General features: G+C 39.9%; 1 protein-coding gene across 3 annotated transcripts in view; it reads left to right on the top strand.

Moving 5' to 3' along the window:
• Positions 1–1,079: 1,079 nt before the first annotated feature.
• The window catches only part of LOC127376704 (bone morphogenetic protein receptor type-1A), a 62,232-nt gene continuing 42,258 nt past the window's right edge, over positions 1,080–21,053 (top strand). For 2 of the 3 annotated variants that reach the window (XM_051423897.1, XM_051423878.1), the window contains exons 1-2: positions 1,080–1,262; positions 19,063–19,176. The gene's annotated coding sequence lies outside the window, so the exon portion shown is untranslated. The remainder of the gene's footprint in view (positions 1,263–19,062; positions 19,177–21,053) is intronic. The other variant, XM_051423889.1, reaches the window with a different exon arrangement.

Below are 21,053 nucleotides of genomic sequence, written 5' to 3'. Positions count from 1 at the left end.
AGGTATATACAGTATTGTACATTGAATTACATCAAAATTGTCATTAATTCTACTTTATTACTACACTGGTCCTGACTGTAGACTAAAATTAGAAGCTGTTGCAAAAGAAACACATTATTTTTTACATTTCCATCATTTTCAAGTAACACACATTTAAAGCTAAACTAAAAAACCTAATTGATATAAAAGTCTAATTTGTGTGAAAAGGCACTTCTTTGTCAGTGAAACCTTGTTGTTCATCTACTGTCCAAGAACAATATTGTTTCACAGGGGAATAAAATCCATATATCTATTTAATTATGATCACAAACAATAAAGGCCTAACTGAAATACTGTGTGTCTAATGGTGTTTTAAGGGTGTAATGTAATGTTAAGTACAGCAAACTTCAGCCCAGCTTTTAGATAGTGATGCCTCATCTGCAGATGGAGTTAGCTCACTTGGAAATACTTTCAGCTGCTGATGACAAAGGCCATGACTCACAAATTCTTTAGGAATTACTTGTTTTTAATTTCAGCACTTAGAAAGCTTCACAAAAACAGAACATGTAAAGTCTTAATTTGCAGATAGAGTCGTCTGAAGGTCGAAATGCTGTTTCAAAACTCTCTTTGTTATGCTGCCAGGAATAGAATTCTGGTTGGGAAAGACAGCGTACTGTATTTATTTTGGCCTAAGTTTAAAAAGATTTATGTGCATTGAGTCCAAACATCAGCTCAATCAGTTCTATCAGCTTATAAAATACTCATTCTACTAGTTTTTGAGTTTTAACCCCACCAAATTTGCTAAAAAAATCCAAACAAAAACAAATTCAGAGAACAAATAGGCCCCTGAAAACATGTCCTTAATGATAGCTGTAGCCCTGGAGGAATACTAAAACAGTAGAAAACAAATTTCTGTGTACCTCCCAACTTAGTAACTATTTTTGTAAAGTCAATTTTTAAGCTAGAAACTGTTTTGGAGACACCTGAGAGTACCCACTCTTGCCGACTGGCAAGTTTTGAAGCGGAGTGATCCATCTTTTTTGCACACGGACGATCTTTGTCCGGCTGGTATTCGCTCTCCTCCATCACCAAACAGCCAAACCACAGAGCGAGCGAGCGGGGAGCCGAGGAGTACGACGCCGAGAATATTACAAGAAAACGCTGGGAAATTATGCTGTTCTGTCGTGTTCTTCTGGCGGGGTTTTGGACTTGAATAAGTGGAATGAAATAGCGTCGAAAGATGGCCCACGTCGGCGGGACGAACTAAAGAGAGAAGAAGAAAGGTAAGAAAGAATCAAACGTGATCCCAAACTTCATTCCCAGCCTGCGGGTCGGACTTTGGGGCTCTGTCTAACTGCTGGAACAAACGCAGTCCCTGGGTTGGAATGCTTCGTGTTTACGATTTGTCGAGTTTTAAATTACATTTTATCCTTTGATATTAAAGGTAAAGATATTTATATTAAATTAGTTTGTGTGTGTATAACCGAGATAATAGAGTATATGTTAAGATAATTGAAATAAGTTACCAAAAACAATCAAGAGCTCGGCGAACAGATTTTTTTGGTGTGTGCTGGCGCCAGGAGGTAGACAGATCCTTCTGGCTGCTGTCGTGGAAAAAAAGTTTGCTTCACCTCTGCTGCAGCACGAAGTTGTGTTTTTTTTATCTTTAAAATTCCAGTTTAATTGAAACACGCCATCGCCGCTCGGGAATAATGAAGTGAACAGTGTTTGAGGTTTTAACGGTGAACTTGTCTCAGGAAATATGTTTAACGTTACAGCTTGTTAGCCGCATTCCTCGGGTAGCTAACTGGGCTGCATAGTTTACAGAGCTCGTCTGTAATTATAGTAAAGCCTGGACGTATACTACCGATATAACTCTCACTCTACAGTCAGATCATCTCATGTTAAAATTATTTTTTCTGCTCTATAGTCACGCGTTTCTCTCCGAAGTTAATTAATACGAGTTAGCTAAGTTTTCAGGTTAGCAGTGCTAACTTTGCTTTTTACTTGATGTTAGCGTTAGCTTTGCGTCTACCGTCACCGTGAGAGTTTATTGTGGTCAAAGAGGAAAACATGGCTGGTTTTAATAGTGAGTTCATAATTCGGGTATTTTATTAAGTTGTTTCTTTAATTAAAACATACGTACAGTTGCTGAGGTAGCTAGCATCTTGGGCTAACTTTGCTTGGGAACAAACATTTTCGATCGCACTCGAACGAACTGTTAAAGTTCACAGATGATGTTTTTATTCTCAGTTTGCTTTAGTGTTGGATTCTTTGTAACCAGTGTGTACCAGCCCGTCTGGGCTCCCTGTGGATTGTTTATTCCGCCATCGTTTATTCCTGTTTCCACGATTTGTTGTTGTCTTTTGCTGAGGTCCTTTTGTTCATAAACGATTGAGATAAATAACAGAAATTGAGTCAGATATGGTGAACACTGACTGCACAGTATGGTGTGTGTGTGTGTGTGTGTGTGTGTGTGTGTGTGTGTGTGTGTACCAGTTAACATGCTTCCTCTGTGTCAACAGAGCCCTTTAGTCAAACAGAACATTATATTTGTATGAAACATGAAACTGTATCTGAAACCATTTGATTACCTGCAGCATACAAACAAACACATTATCTACAGTCATGGACAGAGAAGTTGTCTGACACCTTGGCAGTGGTGGAGGACATATTTAGATCCTTTATTTAACCCTCCTGTTGTGTTCCGGTCACATTGAACAGAAGTTTCTCTCTAACAAATGTAGCTGCAGTAGGTAACATTTATAAAAATAACTTTATTTTTATCATATTTGCTGAAACTTTCACTATATTCTGACAGTAGGACATGAGACAGATAATCTGTTAACGAAAACAAGCAATCAGAGCTAAGAACGATACAAAGACGCTGTGAGATGGAGTCTTGAAGATAGTTGATAGTCTCATACCCAGGGTCCCAAAGCGTGTGTATTTGACGCCCTGGGAATGAGACTCAATAATCAGCTATCTTTCTCGGCTCTGATTGGTTGTTTTTGTTCAGGCCCGGTTCATTCCTGCAGATGTCATTAGGAGCACCAGAAGAAGCCAGAGGAACCTGATTGTTTCACAGATTATCTGTCTCATGTTCTACTGTCAGGATATAGTGAAAGTTTCAGCAAATACAACAAAAAAAATTAACCTACTGTAGCTTTAAATTAATGCGATTGTCATGAAGTTCCATGACTCTGTTCACACAGGACATCTGAACACACAAAATGCATTTAGATAATTCCGTTATATTTTTAGTGTTTTATTTAACTTTTGTGTGCCTGTGGTCTAGATAGAAATGAACGGGTGAGACTGCAGTTAGTGTATAAAATTGAGTTCAGACACACAGCCATTCACTGGATGGACACACTTCCTCTCCCTGACCCCCACTTGTATGTGCGTTCACTTATTCACTCAGTCACTCACTCATTCAGCCAGCCCCTCCTTGGCTTCCATGGTAATGCATGTGAATGCAGAATCAGTAAGCAAGGGAAACGTTCAGGTTTACGTTTGTAGTCCGAGGCGTATTGACCAACTGTGGATTTTGTTCTTCGTCTCTTGCTGTTCTATAACTCTCCTGCTACTGCCACCTCTGGCAGGTCGCATGTTGGCAATCTCAAGTAGTCACGATATGAAAATAGAAGTGATGGCCGTACATGCTAACGGCAGCTACAGCTAGCATCAGTTAGCGATTACTCTAGCAACAAGTTAAGCTATCTGTCCACCAGGAAACTGTAAATCACAGAGCTGAGGCAAAGCAGCCAGAGGACATCATTTTTTTTTCATCATAAAATTCAGTTTTATTTGTATAACAAAAGTTATCTTAGGACACTTTTCAAGAGTCTAGACCATACGCCTTATAAAATGATTTAGAGATCCAACAGTTCCCACAGTGGGAAAGTACACCAGAAAAAAAACAGGAAAGGTTCTCTCCATTAAAATATGATCCAATTTCACCAAAATCTGTGAATAAAGTAGGGCTGTGCCCAAAAAGTCAATGATTTAAGTCAACAGTTAAGAAGACCCTGAGTCGACGGCGCAGTACACACACTGAGCAGCTGTAGAGCCAGAATATTTTCACATCTAATTCTGTCAGTAAGGGGTTTATTTTGGCTAGTTTGACAACAGGGAATACAGTAACAAGGAGATTCACAGAGCCTCCAACAAGGACTCTGACTCTGGGGAGAATGAGGACATGGCGGGGACGGGCTGGAACAGGCATTGAAACGTGAGGTAGGCTAAAACATGACACTCATGTAGCCGCGTTTCCTCTGCAGGAACTGCTGATATAGGAGTTTACTGTGGCGCTGAACTGGCAAAAAAGGACCAAATAGTTGGATCTTCATATAATACAAGAGACATATTAATACCAGGCGTTAACGGGGTCTGTGTATCCTGATATCTGCAAAGGGCTGTTTCTTATATGTACAAGGAGATTACTCCTTTCTACTATTTAGACGTAGAATATTAATGATGCATATTAAAATGGTTTGAGTCTTCAGTTCTCTCTTTTTTTTTTTTTTTTAAAAGAGACGGTCTGAACTCCTATACCTTTTGCAGTCCATTGCCTCCCCCTCCCATTTTTCCAGCAGGGGAAGTGCATATTGGAGGGGGAGGCAGCCTTAGAAATTAAAATCTAGTATTATCCATATGTCAGACAGCTGTACATTCCACAGCCAAGCCCAGGATCTGTGTTACCGAAATAACAGACCGACTGACAGTGGGCGAGCCAGCCAGGCCACAACAAGAGAGAGGGAGAAAGACAGAGAGAGACGTTTGAGGAAGTATTGTTTATAAAATCCTCTCTCTCCTGCAGCTCAGAACAGAGGAGTTTTCCTCACCTCTTTCTCCTCCTCTTGTTGTTGGACTGTTTCTGTTTAACACAGCAGGAATTACAGCAAGAGAAGCTGTATTGTAGAAATTATGGCTAGATTATTGTCATTATCAATTCATATTTAACATTCTATTAACTTGTTTTACCCAACATCAGGGCTGTGTCTTGGCTAGAGTCTGGCGAATAAATACGTATCATGATACAGGGGTTACAATTCAATATATTGTGATAAACTGTCACAGTATAAAGAACAAACCACCATATGCATACAGTCTGAGTAAAGAGTCAACTGTTTTATGCAACCAGAGCAGTGGGATCACCATTTGTATGTCTCCCAGTCGCTGTAACATCAACATCATAGCCCTCAGCTTACGTTTACAACACTGCTATCTAGAGGTTGGGGGTTTAAACACTATCATTTTTCCACAATACGTTATTTTTAATGTTTTCTTCCACCCCTTTTAATAATTTATTTAATAATCGACTAATTATTTGGTCTATTGAATATCAGAAAATATTCTAAAAAAATACTGATCACAAGTTCTTATGTCCTCAGATGTCATGTTTTGTCCAACAAATTAGGGCTGCACAATTAATTGAAATATATGTCCAATGTGACCATGTGCAATATCCAAGTCACAGAAGTTGCAGTTTAAAAAAAAAAAAAGATTGTGGTGATAAAACAGCATTACAATGAGTTACTGTAGTTCTGCAGAGATGTCCTGGCCTACAAATGTTGTTCTCCAGATGTAAGAAATCATATTTGTTTGGTACAGACTCCAACAAATGTCACGTTGTCATGATTTTAATAGGTTTTTGTTCAGTGAAAATGAAAATTATGATGCAAGGAAAATAATCATTTTCGTGCCACCAAAAAAGATAAACCCATTCAGTGAATGTTTACAAATGTTGTACAAAACATAAAACTAAAATTTTTTCCATCTATTGACTAATCCATTAATTTATAGTTTGAGCTCTGGGGAGTCTAGCTGTCCATTTTGCTTGAAGAAATACACACATTTAATTTTGTGCTACGAGTCACCTGTAACAACAGAACAAAGCTAAAATCACTTTACACTGCTGTATTACAGAACATATTCACTCCCTGTCTTTGCAATAATCCTATTTGATGTTTGTGCAGCAGCAGCTATTTGCTCCTCAAACATAAACGTGTCTGACGGGATGGACAAAGGTTAAAAGATGACTCGCAACGTCTGTCCATCCTCCATCTATCAGTCTTACAGAGGACCCAGACGCCACACTATCACTCTCTTCCACTGATTATGTATCATTCAGCGATTAGTCCGTGGTGTCACTCAGTCTGTAGATCTATTCTTATAAAATGACGTCAGACCCTGTTCAGTCCTGACCTCTGTACTGGGACCAGACCAGTCTCCACCAAAAGACCAGTTAATGCTGGTGGAGTCTGACAGGGGAGGACTGGGCTGTTTGTGGAAAAATCTACTATCAACCAGTAACCATGGTTAGACCAACACACAAACCCCACAGCCACAGGACATCTGTCTAATGTAACTTGTAACGTCATAGTTTAGCATACAGTTGCCATATTGTGATTGTGATACACTCAGTTACCTGTTTAATAGTTACACCTAACTAATAATAACACAGTCCTGCAATAAATCCTGGACTGGTAGTTATCTGGGTGTACTTAATAAACTGGCAGCTGAGTATAAATAACAATATTGATTTCAGTATGGTCTGCAGCTTTACATGAAGTGATCCTCTTGTTGTAAATACATTTTAATCTAGCAGGCTAAAGCATCCATCTACAACAGGAACACCTCTCATCCTCCCCCCTCTTCTTCTCCTCTGTATTTTAGTGCTTTTCACAACTTCCGCCTCTTTCCCCTCTCATCTATCTCGCTTTTCTTTTGCAGCATATCTTTCTCCATTTAGACAATTTTTATTGTATTAACCTCTGTTTCAGTGCAACAGCTGCTAAAATTAAAATGTAAAAAATATCATGAAAGAAATTGTACCGAATGAATCAAAGTCCAAAAACTAATTATCAGCATATTTTTCTCCTTATTCATTGCATTTTGTTTTGTTCCTTTCTCTTCATTTCTTACATCTGTTTCTCCCTTTTCTCACTGCTCTTTCTCTCATTTCCGTTCACTTTTCTATAAGCTTTTTATTAGAACCAGCACTTGATATAACTCAGAAAAACAACAGCTCACATTTTATGAATGATAAATAATTTGAAACTGATGAAGGTCTCTAATGTAGAAACAGTTAACAAATACAAATCTTTCTCTCTTCTCTGAGTGTTTCTAGTCAGTAGTCCTGACCTACAATATCTCCCTTTTTATCTACTCTTTTTCCATCTGTTTCCTTTTGCCTCACTTCTTTTCTTCCCTTCTCTCCCTCCTCTGCTCGGTCCACTTCTTCTCAGTCTTCTCTCTCCTGGGAGTGTTTCCAGTCTTGGAGGCTGAGTTGGGGATCTCTCTCTTTCCTATACTCTATTTCTATCCCTCTCTCCCCTTTTTTTCTCTTCCATTTCTTCTTTTCTTCCCTCCTCCACCTCTCCCTCTCTTGGAGTGTGTTTCCAGTCTCAGAGGCTGGGGATCAGATTACTCAGGGAGTCTCAGAGGCTCTCTGGCGAGGTGGCAGTGGTGGAGGTGGAGGAGGGATGGAGGGAGGAGGTAGGGAAGGAGATCAGGTTTCACATCTCCAGCGCTCTCCTCTGTCTGCCTCGCCTTCCTCCTCCTCCTCTTCCCCCAGCAGCCTGGAGACAGAGTGGCTGAGCCGGGGAGGAAAACATGCAATCCACCCCTCTCCTCCTCCTCCTCCTCCTCCTCCTTCTCCATACGTCCAGCCTCTTTGCTGCAGCACAGCAGATAAATAAAGGCAGTAAATGGGAGCTGAGCACACAGAGGGACGATTCTTCACCTCCTCCACCTCCTTCACCTCCCCCTCCATCCCTGCAGAGATATTTTATATCCTGCACCGTGTGTTTTCATTCTCCTGGATGTGTGGCAAAGGTGAAACTGCTCCAGGGAGACGACCAGAGCTGAGGATCAGACCTGGACTCAGAATTCAGTAAAATATGTCTGTGGAAGTAAATGCAGAGAGGACAGAGTGGCTCAAGTAGTGCAGCTACTGTAGCTGTAAGACACTTTTGGGTTCAACAGCAATAATCTGTGTTTACTGCTTTTATAGTTTGTTTGTTTTGGAGTTTTTTTATACTGTTTTCTTGGTGAAACCTCTGGTAGAAAGAGGTTTTGTTTTTGTCTGCTGAGATTAATTGGTTCTGGAAAATGGAGAAAAAATCTGTCAGAAGTTATTGTTTCCAATTGTTTCAAAGTGCAGGAATATGTACTCATCTACTTTGGTGTATGGGTGTAGGTCTACAACTGTTGAACTATTGATTTATCTGTTTATCCTTGTATCAATTAATTAATTGTTTGGTCCATATAATGTCGGACAATTATGAAAAATGTTGGTCATGGTGATGTCCTCAAAGGTCCTGTTCTGTCCACAACCCAAAGATATTCAGTGTACTGTCATAGAGGACTAAAGAAAGCAGGAAATATTCACATTTGAGAAGCCGAAATCAGAGAATTTTGCAAAGAATTCAAACTGGTTGTGTGGAAATAGTATAGTTACAGAAATAGTATAAAATAAAGACCAGGGAGACGATCTTTGCCTATCTTTGATGCAATAAATGTGTTTCTTAACATAATGTTTAAGTGCAATTTTCAAAGTATGAAGTATATTTTTATGATTATGGTGATAATATCGAGTATCGCAATTATTTTGGCCAAGATAATCGTGACATTAAATGTTCGTCCCATGAATAGCTCTAGATATATGTTGTTTAATATTTTACCATGGACCATTCACAACATATTTCATTTCACAACAACACTGGAAAATATTCACACCTTGTATACTACTAGTGGTACTTAGCATTTAGGGATTACTTGTTGAAATTAAGTTATTTTAGCACAATTGTTAATCTCAGTTCTATTCCCCGTACTTGCACTTTAAAAACAAGGTTTAAACGCCATACAAGACTTTTTACATGGCAGGTTTAAAAAACAGTTAAATCTTGTCAACTTGCTTTTTAATTTTTACCATTCTTCCTGTGATGCTTCCCTCTCTGCTCTGACTTCAGTTGAAGGTCGAGGCAGCTTCCATGTTCGCCATCTCCAGTGGCTCCACTTGTCCTTTAATGGTATTGATCTCTGCTTTAAATACACCCAGCCCATCCCAGTGAATAATTCAGATCCCCTCACTACAGTGGCTCGGTAGTGGGAGAGAAAATATTCCCTTATTCTAATGGAGGAAGTGGGGATGAAGTCTGTCAGGGCTGCATGCTCTGCCAGACCCTATTTCAAGTCAAACCTGCCGTTTTTTCAACTGCTGTGAAAATGTGATTTACATTTGGCCATATGGGATTTTGTGTGGTCATGTGACAGCAGTGAAGGGAAGTGGACAGGACTGCATTCCTCAAGAGTTCAAAAATCTAGAGGGTTCACCAAACCACAGGAATGAAATCAGATCTTTATATAGAGGTCACAACAGTGCTTTCTCTTCCCTCACAACATGACAGAACAATGGCTCATAGTATTTTGACTGTAGTAAGTTACTCTAGCTGTGTTTTGGCTGTAGCCGTGTCCAGTGTTTGTATCCTGGAGGTCAGTTTGGTACACTGTTGTTTCTTGATAATTTCCTTCTCTACTTTACAACATTTTGTCTCTGTAAATCTGGTAGCAGAGTTGGGCGACTAGACAAATATAGTGGCTATGGTTGATTATTATTTTTTGGGCCTATTTTTGTCATTTTATTTTGCTAATTTAATGGTCTGCCTCCGAAGAACAAGAGCCACTGCTCAGTGGAGCAGTACACACTGTACACACACTGAGCCAAAGAACGAGTGAGAGGAAAAACCACTGTAGAGCCAGAATATTTTTTTACATCTAACTCTGTGAATTAACGGTTTATTTTGGCTACTTTGATCACAAGGTGATTCACAGAGGCTCCAACCAAGACTCTGACTCCAGGGAAGATGAGAAAGGACAGGCCTGGACAGGAGAGGCGTGTAGCAGGAAAGCAGTGAGAGGGAGGTCAGGCATCAGAGAGCATGTAGAGCCAGAATGTTAATGTATTACTAAATTAGACATTTTTAAGTGAGCAGATTGCATAATTGTTCTGTCAATGAAGCAACATTGTGTTCAGGAAGTAAGCTTAGTTAAATGTCATTGTTTACAAGACTCCCATTAAGGAAAACTTGTTTGTAGAAATAATCTTCCACAAGAACACAGTGAACCAAATCTCTAGATCATATAAAGACTGACAAATATTAGTGGCTTAGAGTGATATAATAAATGCATGAGAAATTATCAAAGTAAATGGCTTTAACAGGAAAACCTTTTTCCCGACAAATTATAAAAGCTCAACAACTCAGTGGTTCTTTGCATTAAAATTGAACCAGTGCACAACATGTAGGTCCTGATGCCTTCAGACGCCCAGGCTGCATAGATTTCCTTCTTCATTCTTGAGCTGGATTTGCTTTTCCTTCCTCAGTAATCCTCTTGCCTGATAGGTGAGGTGATCCCTCTGAAGTGACTGGCCCCTGATCTCCATCCTGACCCCTGACCCCTCCTCACTGACCTTAGTGTCCTGAACCCCTGTCAGTTCGCCACTAACAGAGCTGTCTCCTCTCCACGTGGATTAGTCCGTCTGACTGACTTTACAATGATTGGTGGCGAAGATGCTTTCAAATACTGCCAGCTGTTGAGTTAGAACGTTTTTATGCTTCTGAGTGGTGAGGTGAGGCTGGACGGTGCATTTGTGGTCTTGTAGGTAGTGTGTATTTCACAACTTTGATGTGTTCATGAAAGTGAACTTGTATCAGGCAGACAGTGTACAGATTAAACCTGATGAATCATTTTAAAATCTGGGCAAATGTCCACCAGTTGAACTGTTGTTTGATGTTAGTTAGGGGGTCATGGTGCCTAATTAAGTGCCGAACAATCAACGATCGTTTCTTTGGCAGGTCAGGAATTTTGGTCAGCTGTTCAAAGTTTGAGCCATTCAGCAACATGTCTGCTATAAAAAGAGTCACAATAAATAATAAGCTTGGTTTAATTGGGCCAAACATTGGCTTCTCAAATGGGAGGATTTGCTGCTTTTTTCTTTTTAATTTAAAATGGTAAACAACTGTCAAATAGCCTTCTTAGTGTTGGTGTTAACTGTTAAACGCCTCTTCAGTGTAAAGGAGTTTATCCTTAGTCAGTAGTCACCAGTAGTCTGGTGTCTGTAGGAGTTCAGATTGGAGACTTTCAGATTGGCTCAAGGCAAATTTACATGCAGGCTGTGGAGGATTTTCACATCAGTAGAACCTCAGAAAAGATGTTGTATATGTTTTTTTTTATATATTTATATATATATTTTAAAATATATATAGTGTATATATATATATGTGTATATATATATATATGTGTATATAATATATGTTATAATATATATGTGTAGTGTATATGTAAATTATATATATATATTTTTATATATATATATATATATATATATATATATATATATATATATATATATATATATATATATATATATATATATATATATATATATATATATATATATATATATATATATATATATATATATATATATATATATATATATATATATATATATATATATATATATATATATATATATATATATATATATATATATATATATATCATATATATGTGTGTATATATATATTAGGGATGCACGATTTTTAAACCGGTACCGATAACCTATAACTTTCAGCTCCTAAAGGCCGATACCGATAACACACACACATATCATCAAACCCAAAAACACTTTTGTTTGTTTAAATTTAAATGCTGATATTTATTTTTCCCAATGAAAAACTATTGGCAAGAAAAAAAAAAAGAAAAGGCCCCTTGAACTGATGCAAATACATGCAGCGGGATTACAAACTGAAAACTGATGCACTGACACAAGTTAGATTTATTTAAACATTTCTATGTAAACACAATCTGAAAAAGTGCATTCCTCAATAACAATAAATAAAATGTGAATAATGCACTGACACAAGTTACACTGAAAAAGTGCATTCCATAGTAACAAAAAATTAAGTTAGGCTGATATGGTTCCATTCAAATGAATACCTTTTAAGAGAGAGAGAGATCCGCTAGCATTGTCAACCATAGCCATGTGTGCAGCGGCCCGAGTGGAGTTCCGGTCTGAGGAGATCCGGATACGCGAGACAACAAAACTAGAATCGGAATCTGTGGATGTTCGTCTGTAGCTAGCTGCTACACCTTCAAACACAACCTCATTTGGCCATCAATGAAAAAGCTACTTAACCTCCCATTTTCTATAGCAACACATTCTTCCTACGGGCACTGCACTAGTTTGTTACAAATACCAAGCGACCTGTCTTCTTCAGAAACTTTGTAAAAGTCCCACACAATCGACGCCATGTTGTCTGTTTTCAAATGTAAGCACGCCGTGCTGCATTCACGGTGTGATGGAAATTCCCTGTTCCCACGTTTGCTAGTTGTTATTTCGACCATTTTAAGTTCATGTTGCTATTGTTTATGTGTAACATGTGGAAATATACTGTGGATATCAATTCAAGTCAGCAACTACCAAAATTATGACCGAGTTAACAAGTTTTTTTCCGACATGAGGGGGTATTCTTGAATTTTCCCAGTCAGAAAGAGTTTTTCTGATTATGCCAACGTCACTTGAACGCAGCATTCAGTGCAGGTCATTCAGGTCTCATAGTGAGAGCGGGGCACTGCCGTGCTGACAAAATTATGTATGTTATCGGGGCTGTTCGTCATGATATCGGACTTATCAGCATGACGTAATAATTTCCTGTTATAATTATCGTGCACCCCTAATTTAAAATATATATGTTTATTTTTTATATGGAAACAGGAAGATATTAAACCGTAAAACAGACCACTGTGACATCTTAATTTCAGCTGTTAAAGAGAAGAATTGTATCATAGTTTTTATTCAGGCATGTGTTCTCTTTCATGAAAATACTCAGTCAGATTTGTATATGTTACTGAACTTTTGCCACCAACTCTACACTGTTTGTGTTATTGCCACCTTGGTCTGACGCACGCCTTCTTTTTAGAGCCCTGTTTTGAATATCTTGCCAATTTCTAAATAGTGAAAATGACCAGCAGTCCATGTTTCAGATGCCACAAAAGTCTGAAGGAAAGGAAAACTGACAGAATGGGGTGGGCAATCTGACAATTTTATATCAAATTCCTGATCTGATCTGTTCTGTTTACCCTCATATTTCATGTCAAAATACTGATGCTGTTTTTGGCCCAGATCGCCCACCCCTGCTATCAGAACTGTTTGTCAGAAGAAACCAAAATGCTGTGCTTTATAAGCAAAGTTGATTGTCCTAATTGTTTCTCAGAATCTACCCTTTCAGACGCCCAGTTTCTGTTGGTTAACAACTGTCCTTTAGAGTGAGGTGGGTAAACTGCAGGAGGATAGTTTTCAGGCCAAACTGCACGCAGTAGTAGGTGGTTTTATATTCAGTCCAGCACACAAACCTCATCGCTGAGTTTTCCCACTCCGCCTGTGCTCCTGTGAAAGCAGCACCATTCCCTCCCTCCTCATGTCCTCGTTTCTGGTCTTTAATTTCAATTAGCTCTGGCTGCTGGTTGACTTTGATGGCATTAGTCTCTCCTCCAAGCCTCCGCACTCGTCCCTCTGCTCTCGTCCCCCTCTGTTGGTTTTGCAAAAGCCGCCGGCTTTAACTGCTGAGATCAGAATCTGAACGCTTCGCTTCCACTTCCTGCCAGCATCCAGCCCGCGGTGCAACCCCACAGCCACACACACACACACACACACACACACACACACACACACACACACACACACACACACACTAAAGACTCTGTACCCTGCAGTGGCTGTTTTGGGGAAAATGTAGGTGGACTGTCCTGCTTGCAACAGACAATAAAATGATTGACAGGATACTAAACATCTTCTGATGTTTCCTAGCAACAAGATGCTCTAACTAGACTAAAATGGCAACACAGAGCAAACAAACTGGTGTTTTTGGCCTTCAGGGTCATGGTTACACCTGTATTTTTATTGCTGTTGAGGTGAATGGATGTTTCATATTGGACCTCAGCTGTGTCCACATTTGACGGTCAGTACCAAACATCCAAAATTGTGTTAAAACAGATGTGATGCTCATCTGGAGGCGATGACACTTATAAAGGCACATTTAAAGCAACATTATGTAACTTTTCTTTTTTAAAATAACACCTTCAGAATCACTGAATGGTACCTCTGTCGTTCCCACTCTACACCCCGTACGCCTGTTCTAGCACTATGTGAGTTTTGGGCCCAGGTCGGGAGCATAACCCTTTACAACACTGAGTCACACACCACCAACTATGTCATTGATTTTGGTGAAGCTTTAGAATCACGAGCTGGACTTTTAAGTAATGCTAGCTGGCTTGTCTGGTTGCACTTGCTTGATGTTTGGCTGAGTTAGCAAAGTTGTCAGCTTGCTCATTTTTGATCATAAGTAATGTAAAATCATAACGAATTCACTTGTACAGCTGTCCATATCTATCAGTGGTGTACACCCTGAAACTGGGGGTGCCAAATCGCTTTAAGTATGGGCGATATATTTTCCTGTAAAGTCAGTGAGCAGTGCAAAAGAAATATCAGGTGACTGGTCGACAGTGCAAAACCAGCCCCTTTCACTTTTAGTTTACAGTAATATTATAAAATTCTGCTAATTAATGAATTGACTAGTATTTTTAACACTAGCTCTGCCCCCATTATAATCTTTGTTTCCACTGCTGATTAACCTCATGAGTTGCAGAATGAGTCAGTGTTTGTTCTCTTGAGCTCTTCTGTCAGTCCAAGTGTGTGTGTGTGTGTGTGTGTGTGTGTGTGTGTGTGTGTGTGTGTGTGTGTGTGTCTGTGTCTGTGTGTGTGTTTATGTGTGTGTTTATGTGTGTGTTTATGTACAATCACAGCCTGCATACCTCTGCCAGCCTTCCTTATGTGAGTAGGACTGGTTTCACAGCTTTTCCGTCTGACTGTGGTTTCACACCTTCATCTGACACGTCGCTCCAGCACAGGAATTTACATTTAACCATCAACTGCCTCAGAGCAGTTTATGCTTCAAACTACTTACTAGCTGCTGCATGCTGCCAAACTTATGTGTGGTCCAAATTTTGGCCTTTGTGCAAATTCTTAAGATAACAATAGAGTGTAACCTGTATGTGTTAACTGCTGACACAAATGGCGCAAAACCTGTTATCACCTGTACTGCACTTCATATCACAGTAGCTTTCAGGTGGTTATTTGCAGAATGTTAAATAAAATTTCTATCACGTAGTTGATGGTCATGTTTTAAAGCCATCACGTTGTACTCTTTGAGTCTGTTCAGGATCAGTGTGTGGAGGAAAAGTGGGGAAAAGGAAAGTGTGAAAAAGCAGAGCGGGGGGCAGTGAGGTAAAAAGCTCCTTTCCTTTATTTGTTTGTCTGTTAGAGAAGCTGCCCAGAGCATGGTGGTGTAGCTTAGTCAAAAAACACATTGAACTCTGGGAAAACATCCCTATTGTCATCGTCTTGCTCAAATGATGACTCAAATCGGTAATCTTTGGCGTTTCTTCGGAGCTCATTTTCCAGCAGTTGAATGTCTGGGAAACCCAAATGTAATAAATAAAGTAATACATTTCCAGCACTTGAGTCAGTGAAAGTAAACTCGCCTTTAATGTGACATAAGCTACAGCTACTACAAAACTGTAAAGATTAGATGATATCGTATCACCCAACATCATTGATAAATTAAGTGCAAACCGTGTGGATTTGGAGAGCCCTTGAAATATGCCCGTCTGACCCTGATATGTCTGAGGTCTTAAGAGGCCCACCGATACGATTCTTTAAAAAGAATTGATTTATTTATCTGGATTCGAGGAAAACGTATTCGTGAGGACAGGCCTTTAGTTTATTTTTAATTGTATTCTAAATTAATGAATTAACTGGGGAAATAATTATCAATACTGAATAAATCCGTAATTCAGTCAATTTATTCAGTATTGAGTGTTCGACTTAGGTACTATCTATATGATCTTAGTGTTCCTATTTCCTGTTGCATTATTTATATTTCAACCAAACTCTTCCCTCCAGTTGGGGGTAAAACCTTTATTTATTTATTTTTGCAATGTTGAGGGTTTTTACTGCTTTTATACTGTTTCCACTCAGCTGTAAGAATTCATCATAGTTCACATAAAGATAGTTGGATGGAAAGCAGAGCTGTTTCACTTCACTTCATCCTTGTGTGGGAGAGCAGGAACTCTTTTTCCCTCGTCTGTCTCTTTTTCTTGGCAACGCCTCTATCCATAAAGTGTGTGTGTGTGCGTGTGCGTGTGCAGCTGTTTTTTCGCCAACCTTGTGACCGCTCTCAGCCCCCGTCTTCGGACATCTATTTTCTCCTCGTCTGTTCTATAATAACTCAGCGGCTGAATCCCTACCGCTGTCGTTTTTCCTCCCATGGGGTGGAGCCCAGCACACACTATCCCACACACACTCTGAAGTTGCTGGTCAACTCATCAACACTTTTCCACACGGTCTTGAGTGCATTTTCCAGCTGAGTGTGTTGGTTTTGGCGGCAGCAGGGTGTTGTAGTGTGAAGCCAGAGGAGACAGAAGCAGACCCTCCACACCCTACTGAAGATCTGCTGCTCACTCATGACCCCGACTTTTGATCTCAAGGGATCAGTTTGTTCTTGTTTACCCACAGTCAACGTCAGTCAGTTGGTGTCTCCATCCAAAACTCTGGTCCAAAGTGAGAGATCTCAAAAACCTTTGGTCAGACCTTCTTTAAAATTGCCTCTGGGTGTTCCTGTTCTCCAGAGGATGAGCTCTAACAATAAAGATCATCACGTTTGTCCACTGCAACATTTAAATTTGTTGGATTGCAGCGAACATTTCAGCCAGTAGTTTGACTTGACTGTTTTATTTTGTTAGTCTGGCTGTTGTGTGAACAGCTTCCTGTTCTGTCTGCAGTATCTCAGCTCGGAGTCTATAAACCGCCAGCCAGTGTTCAGCTTTCCTCTCTGGGTGTGAATATTAACTCACTCTCCTGACGTCGGCCTCCTTGACTAAATAAAGCCTCTTTTGAGGAGCTCTGTGCTGTCAAATAAAAAGGGTTCTGTGTTGGAGGAGACGAGGAGGGAGGAGGGAGGAGGCTCCGACTGTCAGCCACGCTGCTCCACTTATCTCCTTACAAACAGCAACACTGATCTAATGATGGACCGGATTCGTGCCCTGGAGTCTTAAAGGCAATTCCATTGGACCCTTAGGGGCTCTAGTGGACTTCAGAGGACGCAAAGAGTCTTGAAACATTCATTGGCTGCTTTTCAGTATGCTATCTATGTGTATCCTCGCTTCCCTCACTCAGTTGAGCCAAAACTGCCAAATCTGTGGTTCCATAGCTTCAGTCCTCAGCAACGCCAGTTACTTATGACTGCTGCCCAGCTGTATCACCTGTCTAACTGACTGGGACAAATGTCCACAGAACCCCTCGTTTAAGAACAACTTCAAACCTCATTCAGATATGTAAATATTGTTGTTGTGGTCTTAAAGAAGTTTCCATTACTTGCTGGATGCCAATAATGTGTTTGTTGTATTTGTGAAAGAGGTTCCAGTGATCATTTAAGGGATCTAGGACTTTTAATAGGTCCCCATAGCACATTTGGCATTGTGAGGTTCTGAGAATGTTCTGTTGGATGTGGATTGGGTTTCAAGGAATCTTCAAGGCTCCAATGATCCATAAGGAGATTGAAGGGAATATAAAGAGGTTCTTGTGTTCCTTGACAGTGTTATAAGGGATCTTCTGAGAAACTTCTGTTTGTCTTTTAAAGGACAATTCCGGTGCAAAATGAACCTGGGGTTAATAACACATGTGTACCGAGTTGGTCCGTTCTCTGGGATATGTTTTCATGCTAATCGACCGTGACCGGTTTTTAGCACAAACCGCTAATTAGCTTATAACGCTAGCCAACGGGGCACAGAGTAAAGTGAAAAGAAATCGCTTTTTATACCACTAACAAGACTCAAAATAGCACCACACTCACACGGTCCAAAAAATTTTAAAAGGAAAAAAATTTTTAAAAAGAAAATTTAAAAAAAAGAGGTCGCGTATAAAGGGGGCCATCTTGGGAAAACAGTCAGGGGTTAGGTCATTCATGCAGATCAATGATCAAGACTTACAGCTGGCAATGTGAACTAAAACAAATTTAATTTGCTCAATATATCAGAAATAATCGCACAGATGTAAAACACAACTTGTCTAGTGTACTTACTCAGTGGATAACTGTCCATCTGGTCCCTCCGGTATGAGTCGCTGCCTCCAATTTATTGTTGGGACATGGAAAAAAGTTTCGAGTACAGCCTGTTTATCAGAGAGGGAAAATCTGTACTGACTGTACAAAAACACTGCGTCTCTTGGGTGTCGCGATGCAACAGGTCCCACTCCGTGCAACACAGGCACTCCTCTTCGGTGACCATATATTAGCTTGTCCGCAGGTACACCACCAGTTTCCCGAAGTACGAGGCTGTGTTGCGCCATTGACTACCGGTAGCTCTCTCTCTCTCTCTTAGCCCTTTCACGGAGCTCCCGCAGCTCTTGATCTTCCTAGTAGGGATAGACCTACATCGGATCCAATGTTCAGCTTTTTCCCAATAATTGGTCTTCTTTTCTTCTTAACTTTAGATCTGAGGCTAACTCAATTTAAGATAACATTGAAAAGTTATTTTAAAGCATTGAGCATATGGTTAAAGTGTACTCAGATGTTTCATTGAATTAAGAATTTGAATACAGGACTTGTACTTGTAACAGTATTTTTACACTCTGGTATTTCTTTTACTTAATTAAAAGTACAAAAGTATTAGCTTTAAATATACTTAGAATAATGCATATTGTGTTATTGTATTATAATTATTGATGCATTAGTTCATTCATCACTTCAGATTTTCATTTTTGCTCCAAATCTATATCGGTTCCAAGTGTTGGTTATGGGTTTCCCTGATTAGTAATAATCAGCCCTGATTGTTTGTTTGGCCCTGTTATGTTCCATGTGGAATAGCAACATACAGATTAACAACATAATCGTGGAAATGTTCCAGTGAAAAACGAAAACCTCTTTGTTTGATCGTCCTCGTGTGTCTATCTGACAGGTTGGTGGTTGTGATGTTGGTCTGATCTGACTGGCTTCCTCTGCTTCAAGACTACATTTCCCATGGAGCCGTGCACCGACACACACACTGTTCTACCATGGAGCCACCAGTCAGGTACGGCAAAACACACACAACCACTCGGTGCTGTTCCAGCTCAGCTCCCTGCAGTCAGTGTGTAACGTCTGCAGGATGTTTATTGTGGTCACATGAAAAACATTACTGCCTGGCTTTCTGCTCCTTTTGAGTTACCCTGTGTCTCCAACACACACACACACACACACACACACACACACAGAAAACATAAACAGACATTATTTTTTTGTGGACAGGCACCGGTGATTACTCCTTAAAACTTAATTAGCCAACCCGCTCCCCCTCCTGCTCTCTGAGGAGATTAACCTTTGACCCTAGGGCTGAAGGCATAGTTGGCCAATCAGGAGGCTTCCTGGCCTTTAATTGCAGGTTCTGATTGACTCATTTGAGCTGTCGTCTGGTTTGATTAATAACCACAGTGCAGGAGAGCAGGAAGAGCTGTGATTACACCGGGCCTGAAGGCTGCGTCTGGATCTGTGTGTGTGTGTGTGTGTGATATAGGTGAAGTAATGCCTTGGGGGAGAGAGAGGGAGAGAGAGAGAGAGGGAGAGGGAGAGAGATTAAAGGTGAAGTCATGCCTTGATATGAGGAAAGACTGTGTGTTCTTTAACTTTTCTTGGGCATTTTTGACCTGATAATTCCTGGTTCCTGCTGCTTCCCCCGCCCACTCACTGTTTTGAAACTCAGCTGTGAAATGTTTTCTGATTGAACAGTGAATAGTCGATTCAGTAAAAATGTGGATATGTCTGAAGGTTTATATATCTATATATATGTATATATATATATATATATCTATATATATATATTGGCTACCAAGAAGTGTCTCTGCCTTGTTGCAGCTCAGTCCGTTTCTCTTCTTGTTCAAGATGTGAGACGCAAAGCTGAACAGCTGCTTGCTCTCCGTGCTGCTGCATAGAGCACGTCTGTATTTGGGTGCCATTTGTGCCAGTGCTGGAAAACAAGGGGGATTATTTCTGCAATATCCAAGTTGGAAACAACCAACACAACATTTAACCAGCACAACACAACGGATGATGTCAGTCAACAAGGCGAATATTGGCCAATAAATCAGTGCTTCTCTAGATTTTATAGATTTTTACGTGTTGGAAACCCTCTTTGTTATTCATTATAAAGCTTTATAATCTGTTGACTCACTTTATAACTTGACATTGTGCATTAATGATTGTTTTCATTATGGATTAATTAGTCCAAAACCCAAATATATGCAGTTTATTGCCACAATGTTTGGAATTGTTGGTTTAATAATGACCTAAAGGATGAAGTCATTATCAAAACAGTTGCTGATTTGGTGTTTTTGTCAGTCATCTAATTATTTCAGCTCTTACTTTTGAAACTTGGTCATAGACAAAAAATGTTAGAAACCAACAGTTTTATAATTATATTTTATACTTACTACTATAAAGTCATGAAAAAAGTACCTTGGCACGCTGTTTATCATGCAACTCTTTCGTCAACAGCTGCTTTCATTTCCAGATTTTTATTTTCAACTGTAACTAAGCTGTTTTAAAGGTAAAATCAAAGTGAAACTTGCGGGCACTGTCTATAAGCCCTGATGAAGTCAGTTTTTCCTGAACAGTTTGAGTTTTCTAGAAGTACGTTGAAACGAGGCAGATTGCTGCCTTTGTTTCAGGACGAGGTGACTCAAGTGTCTGAGTTTCAGAGCTCGCTGACAGACCTTCAAACAGAGCCGGCCAGTCTGCAGCACAAAATCACTCCCATATGTCCCTGAGCAGACCCGCCCCCACCGCCCCGCGCTCTTCACTCTACACTGCAGCTCAGCTCGGATCAGATCGGCCCGGCTCAGCTTACACTACAAGCTGGCGTACTAACAGGATTCGACCACACTGAAGTTTTAAGTACGGGTGATTTCAGGCTGA

Source organism: Dicentrarchus labrax, unplaced genomic scaffold, assembly GCF_905237075.1.
Source record: "Dicentrarchus labrax unplaced genomic scaffold, dlabrax2021, whole genome shotgun sequence".
NCBI classification, from domain to species: domain Eukaryota; kingdom Metazoa; phylum Chordata; class Actinopteri; family Moronidae; genus Dicentrarchus; species Dicentrarchus labrax.
Note: the sequence above shows the minus strand (reverse complement) of the source record. Positions and strands in the feature narration are given on the sequence as shown.